The 7,206-nt window shown below is 37.3% G+C and overlaps 1 protein-coding gene across 1 annotated transcript in view; it reads left to right on the top strand.

Moving 5' to 3' along the window:
- The window catches only part of meis1b (Meis homeobox 1 b), a 201,667-nt gene that overhangs the window by 28,722 nt on the left and 165,739 nt on the right, over positions 1–7,206 (top strand). Inside the window, exon 5 of the mRNA XM_077494845.1 lies at positions 3,641–3,771. The gene's annotated coding sequence lies outside the window, so the exon portion shown is untranslated. The remainder of the gene's footprint in view (positions 1–3,640; positions 3,772–7,206) is intronic.

The following is a 7,206-nucleotide window of genomic DNA, read 5'->3' as shown; positions in this document are numbered from 1 at the left end:
CACCTATTGATCCACTTAAAGTGTGAGCAAGTCAGATGATTTAGCGCTTCTGTTTACACCACCATTAAACACAAGACTGCATTGTTTGTTTTTATAAAGAGGGGATCAAGTCCGGACTAATCCCCTGACAGGATTTCATCAGAAAGTGCTATGTTGTAGCGTCCTCTACTGGTCATTGTTGCCTATACTGCCACCAAACTTCATTTAAAAAAAAAAATAAAAATAAAAAATCGCTACCTAAAACATCTCAAACGAAACAAAACATTATTATTTTTTAATTAAAATGTCATAATAAAAAACAATAGTTTTGTGTGTTTTTAAACCTTTTATTTTTATTTTTTATTTTATTATTATTATTATTTTTTTACATATTTGAACTTTATCTTTTGGTCCTCATTACTCTTTCTTCATATGATGATAAGATCGAAACATCAATTCGATTTCATGATAAACCAAAAAGTAAAAAGACAAAAAAAAAAAAAATCTTTTAATGTTGAAAACATTATTTGTACCACCTTTTTCAGGTCAGTTGATTTTTCTTATCACATGGCCAATGACTGACTATTGAATGAGGGTCTACAGTGGCACCGTGTGGCTCAGACAGAAAAAATCCGAGCTGCAATATGTGCAAAACTCAGTTGGAAAAACAAAACAAAAAAAAGGTTCTCAAAAGCATGAACATTTCAAGTCTTTGTTTCTTGTTTCCAAATACAAGTAACTAATAGACTGTACATATACTTCTGTTTGAGATCAATCTAATCATGTATGTAGTTATATATACATAGTTTCAGAAACGTGGTCTGGTTTATATCAATGCATTGAAGGCTCAATTCATCTAAAAGGCCTCTCCTGTTCGTGTGCGTGTGTACACAAACGCTTAATAAGAGACGAGGCGACCACTCGTTCATCATCGGCAGAGTAAACAGCAGTGAGTATTTTTCACTGTCTCGCTTGGCGCTGTATCACGTAACATGCATGCTGTAGACATTGGGACTAAACTGGCTCAGATGTTATTACTGTAAATTTATTTATTATTTGACTGGTAAAAAAAAAAAAAAAACAAAAAAAAACGTTTGGAGTAATAAAGAAGGCCACGAATCCCCAGTACTTAGACAGAAAAGTGTGTATTCTGTATTTTGGCTTTAAATGTTTGGATTGCAATGCCAATATTTCCAAAACTACATTTTCCTTGGACAACATATTTAACTTAATTTAATATTTAATAAATTTCCCTGGGGAATAATGGCTGAAACTGAAAATAATTTATTCAGGTTACAACTGTTGTCATATATATATATATATATATATATATATATATATATATATATATATATATTTTAAATGACCCGTAATAACTAACTAACTAACTAACTAAATAAATAAATAAATAAATAAAAACAAATATCTAATTACATGTTCAGGGGAAAAACTCAAATATAAGTGAAAAAATATTTTAACTTGAAAAATCTTGAAGCTAAAATCATTCCATTATAATTACGAACATTGTAATTAAAGCAAGTATCAGAAAGTCCTAATTTTTAAATTGTAGGAATGAATTTCACAGACTTCAAAGGTAACATATGTCTAAGAATAAAAACAAGTCTCAGACTACTTAAACTTAATCTCATAATAAAATCAATTTTATAATTTGAAATATTCTTAGAATTAGTTTTTAAATTTAGAATTGAAGACAATTTCTCATCTCTGAGAAATTATAGTAATCGAAAATAAACCAAATTCAATTTTCTCATACAGTAATTTAAAAACACTGACATTATTTAAGATAATTCTCGCAATGTAAGGAAATAAAGGTTGATTATGGCGGAATCACCTCGCATGATTATTTCTCAACTTCTGCTTCTGCTGGCTGAACTGAGCTCACGCAACATAACTTTTTTTGTTTGTTTTGAGCACCAATCATAATATATTGAAGCCTTAAAAGGACTTAATTTGTCTATAATTCAAACCACACTGTGGAAGCAGGACACATTCATCAGCTCTGACTCCATGACCCCTCTCCATCTCCATACGCAGCCCCCACAGACCCCTCCACCCCCTCAGCCAATCACAAACGATCCAGCCAGCGTCTCCATGTCTGTAACTTTTGTACATGTATGAAGTCTGACAACCCCCCTTTTAAAATCAACAACACACTAATGACTCCCACCAACACGCAAACACGCAAACGCACACTCGCCTACCTATCACAACAACCCACGTCCAGGTGATAAATGAGGTCGCCCCCAGTGTGTGGTATGAGTTCAAAGGTCACCCCCACAGTTCTTGTGGGGTTTGAGGACATCTAGAAGTCAGGGGGACCCCCACCTCCACTCAGTAGCCAGCGTCATCCACCAGGGGGAGACAGACACTCACGTTATGGTGTGCATGCGTTTATAGAGAGTTCCTTCAAGAATATTCTTTAGGTAGAAAATAAAAATGCAAATATGAAAACAAATTAGAAAATAATATAAACAAAAATAAAGTAAAAAAAAATATAATGAGTAAATGAAGATTTTGTGTGAAAAAAAATACAAACTAGAAACATTTAACAAGTTTAAATCAAATGAATGCAAAACTAGAAAAAGATCAAATATAAAAAAAATAACAAAATTAACAATTTTAAACAGTGAACAAAAACTAGATTTATTGATATCTGGCATTCTTCAGCACTGCAACAATTTTACTCAAAAGCGCCTCTGCTGGTGTACTCTCATTTTGCCTAGTGGCATCAATAAATTAATGTCGTAACGATCTGTTAATTTGTTTTTATTTATTTATTTATTTATTTTATTATTATTTTTTTTAGATGAATCCATCCTAATGCTTAATAAAACAGACCCTTGGAACGATAAGGGGTTTAAAAACATTTAGAGACATTTTATTTCAACTAATTCTAAACGGATTGTAACTGTAATAAAATATTTAGATATGAAAGGCTTTTATTACAAGGTTAGCCATGTTGAAATTTCTTTGATGTTAGTAACATAAAAATACATTTTGCCCAAGTGTTTGGGGGAGTCCGGATACGAGCATCAAAGGCACATTTGTCTCATGCCGAAAAAGCTCACAAGCTAAATCATTTTGACGTCTCCAGGAAATGGATGTAAGTCAATGTCCTCTGAAGTGATATGGAAGCATGACTGTGTGCGTGTCTGCGTGTGTGTGTTGCAGGTCAGTACCGAGGTCATCAGTGTTTAGTCTGTGGTGTTCGCCCGAGTGGCGGCTCCACTTTTCCGCTCGCCTTGCTGAGATTTATAGCCAAACCATCTCAACTTCAGCCTTTTTTCTTGAGCACACTGTACATGTAGTGTGTATGTGGCAAGAGTTTGAAAAACTGTACATGATTGGAAAATCTGAAATTATAATTTGGAATTATATTCTATAATTAGAAATAAAAATAAAAATGACTATTGTGGAAAAGTTGCAAAAAACAACATTGTGGAGTGGCTAAATATCAGAGTCAGGAGCAAAGCAGAGACTGTGGCGAGAACCGTAGAACACCTTAGCGTCGAGACTCTCCTTTCCAGCTGATTTTTCTCAAATGTTAAAATGATCCAGACATTGTATTCCAGAAGAGACTGAGGGCACAACAACAGCGTATGCTAATATTAGCATGTATATTTATTGTTGTCATTTCTAGATGTGTATCCGCAAATAATTCCAGTGTCTTGGAAATTTTATCCGAGAGGAGACTGAGGGCAACGGGTAAATGGGCTGCTGCAGCAAAGTGGAGACTGTGGAGGAAAACACTGCAGCATCCGGAGCCACAGGGTAAACTAATATAGCATGTGTTTATATTACTGTAATTTTGTGCTGTGTATTGTAACATTTATTTCGGATTATCATTTGACTGAGATCGGCAAGAAAATGGACCACTGCAGCAAAGGAGAGATTCGGGAATATAACACAACAGCTAACAGGCTAAGATAACATTGGCATGTGTTTATTTTCATAATTTCTAGCCATGTATCCTCAAATGTTGCAACAAGGTCGGAATTTTTTCCCATAGGTGATGGAGGGTAATGCGAAAATGGGCCTTTGCAGGAAAGTGGAGACAATGGAGTATAGCGCTGCAGCGTCCAGAGTAAGCTAACATTAGCGTGTGTGTTAAGTGTTTGCTGTGATGGATGGCAAAACAAGACGGGATAGCAAAGATGAAGCTCTGGTAATGAACTGGAGCCTGGCAGAAAGTGAGTCAAAAATAGAATAGATCCATCCAAATGAATTTAAAAACATCTTCAGTCAGACTCTGCGGGCTCCTTGAGTACACCAAATGCAATAAACAAACAGGACCATTTTGCCCCTCCGCCACCCCCACCCCCACTAACCCCTCACCCCCATGTTGGCCCGTTAGCTGTTTGATAGGACTGTACATCATACTCTTGGATGGCTTCTAATTGCAAGTGACAGCTCTGTGTTTCTGTGGTGGTCAGTGTGGATTATTTTTTGGTGGGGTGGTCTGGAGCCTGAACTTGGAGACGCAGACGGACAGAGTCTGGCCCCCCCACCCCACAACCATTACGAGACTTCCAGTTCTGCTGTGGGAACCAGTCAGTCAGTGTTTGGATAATTCAAGGTTGAAGGAGCCCATCAGAAGTTCAAAGACCTGATTTCTTATTTTACTTTTTTTAAGAACATGTGATGTATTTTGCCCAGTGCATCGTCCACTCTTTCAGTCGCAGAGCCAGACACAAATGACACTTTCACATTAAAGTGTTGTACTACACAATCTCCACTTTGCTGCACAGATATATGTTATTTCTTCCCTTAGTCTCCACTTCAATAAAATTGCTGTGTATTGACATCATCTTCGGATAAAAGGCTTGGGAAAAAAAAGTGCTAGTGCTAGTACAGTGTCATACTCTACAATCTCCACTTTGCTGCAGCCTCCCTCAGTCTCCTCTCAAATCAAAAATGTTTTGCCTACCCTCAATATGGTCAGTTTTCTCCATTGTTTGTTGTTTATTATCATGTAGTAGACCCTTTCTCTCTATATTCCCACTACACAAAGTCAGTATTAATTAGTTTTTTTGTTCAGTTGCACTTTTAACTTTGTCATCAAAGTTGTGTCTGCACTGGCCTGCCAATCAGTGTCGGTCCGCCTTGAGCGCTTGTTTTCTTTGAACACATTCTAAATGCTCAGCCGGCGTGTCTTGTGTACCCCACACATGACAAGTCCCAAACATTTGCAATTGCTCATGACAGATCTGACATAAACAGACTCTCATCTGCCCGGTCCGGAGCTAAACAAATGCACTGCTGATCAACCGACCTGACTTAATCTCCCTGTTAGATTTCCAAACAAACCCACCACCACACAGACACACGCACGCATGCACGCACGCACACACACTATAATTCCGCACAAACAAAAATGCCTCACAAATCTCATACACCCGTCAGTTTTGCAGATTAGCTGTTCGGCATCAGATATCAAAGCCAACAACAGCGGAAAGTCTTTTTCTTTCGTTCTTTTTTTTTTTTTTTTTTTTTTTTTTTTTTTTTTAATATAAGCTGTGTGCGTGGACAAATCAACCCCCATCCCTTCCCTCTAAATCGGCCCCCTTTTGTTGGTGGGTTGCTCCAGGAGAGCGTGTTGATGGAGCCGCATCGATGTCCGGATTAGAGCATGCGTCTGTGATCAAGTGCTCAAACACGAGATAAGAGCAGAAAGAACACACTTTAATCCTGTTAAAGATTAGCATAACCAGTGGGTGGACGGACGGATGGACGGACGGATGGGCCTCTGTCATATGTGTTTGTTTATCAAATATCGAAGACAAAACAAGTAGAATGGAACTCAGGAAAGTGCAGACCTCTGCACTTATTGGTGGTTCAACATTGGCAGAGTGTTGTTTTAAGTTAATATTTACAATCAAATACAGGGGTTAAATATGTGTCATGGTTTGTCGCTGTTTTAAATGAGCATTTAAGACATGTTACCATGTTAGGTTACCTAATGGAATGACTATCTGACTACCAAATTAAACAAATAGGTATGTAACTAATTACTAGTAACCAACTGTGTGACTGACCTACTAACTGATTCACTTGCTCACTAGCTAACTGAAAAACTAACAGTCTTCCTAACTGAATCCAACCAACTCCAGCCAACTACCGAAATAACTGATGAGCTAGCTAACTGACTGACTGACTACCTGACTCTCACTGACAAGTAGCTAACTGATTGACAGAAACTGACCAAATTACTAAGTTGACTGCATAACTGACAGCCTAGCCAAGTAACTTACAATCTAACCCACTAACTCACAAACAAGCCAAATGAATGACTAAACGGCTAAATGACAAAACTGATAAAGTAATTAACATATTGAAATGCTATTAACCAACCAACCAATCAACAGTGATCAAAACAACACTTTGCCTGAGTTAATAGGAACAGTATTATAACGATATTGTGTACTGTACTGAACATCAAGACAATATCGGGTAGTATGTACAAGTGCTGTGAAGTGGGTCTTTAAAAATAGTCTATATCTTTGACGTATAAATGTATTCTGGGCCATATCTATAAATGACCTCATGTAGTTGTCCCTGTGTAGAACAAAAGAAAGAACATCAAAAGAAAAAAAAAAGATAGGCATCCATTCACAAGTTTTGTCTGCGCATGGCTTTTCATTTTCACCCTGACTTGAGCGCCAGCGCGCCGCAAAACTGTTGAAATTGGCTGCTGGGATGGCTTTGCTTTAGCGGCCTGTCAGCCCGAGGTAGACGTGTGAAAAGGTAATACAAGCTAAGCTTTTATTCTCACTCTCAAACCCCCATCTCACATTTTCATTTCTTTTTTTTTTCTTTTCTTCTTCTACTACTCATTGCCACAATGACTCCTCCACTTTGTCCTTGTCCACGCCGTCCAATGACGACACTTTCAAGACAATTCCTGCTGGTCGGTTTTTAAAGTGCTTCTTTGCCCAAAGGGATAAAATGACAGTCTATTAAATGGGTGGGGGGGAAAGGAAATCATATAATTTTACATCCCTCTGGCATTTCTTAATTTCTGTCAATCAGCTGTTGATTAAACTAAAGCACCCTCTTACTTTACGTACAACCTCGTTCACGTTTTCCATTGTACGCTAACGTTTGTTCGTCAGTCGGACAAAGAAAGTAGAGCAAAGCATCTTATAAGACCAATTCTGAAAACATTTATGAAATTTTATACCTGAATTGGTCACCAGCCAATCAACG

The sequence above is a fragment of the Festucalex cinctus genome, chromosome 14 (assembly GCF_051991245.1).
Source record: "Festucalex cinctus isolate MCC-2025b chromosome 14, RoL_Fcin_1.0, whole genome shotgun sequence".
Taxonomy (NCBI): Eukaryota; Metazoa; Chordata; class Actinopteri; order Syngnathiformes; family Syngnathidae; genus Festucalex; species Festucalex cinctus.
This window is presented reverse-complemented; position numbering and strand designations above follow the sequence as displayed.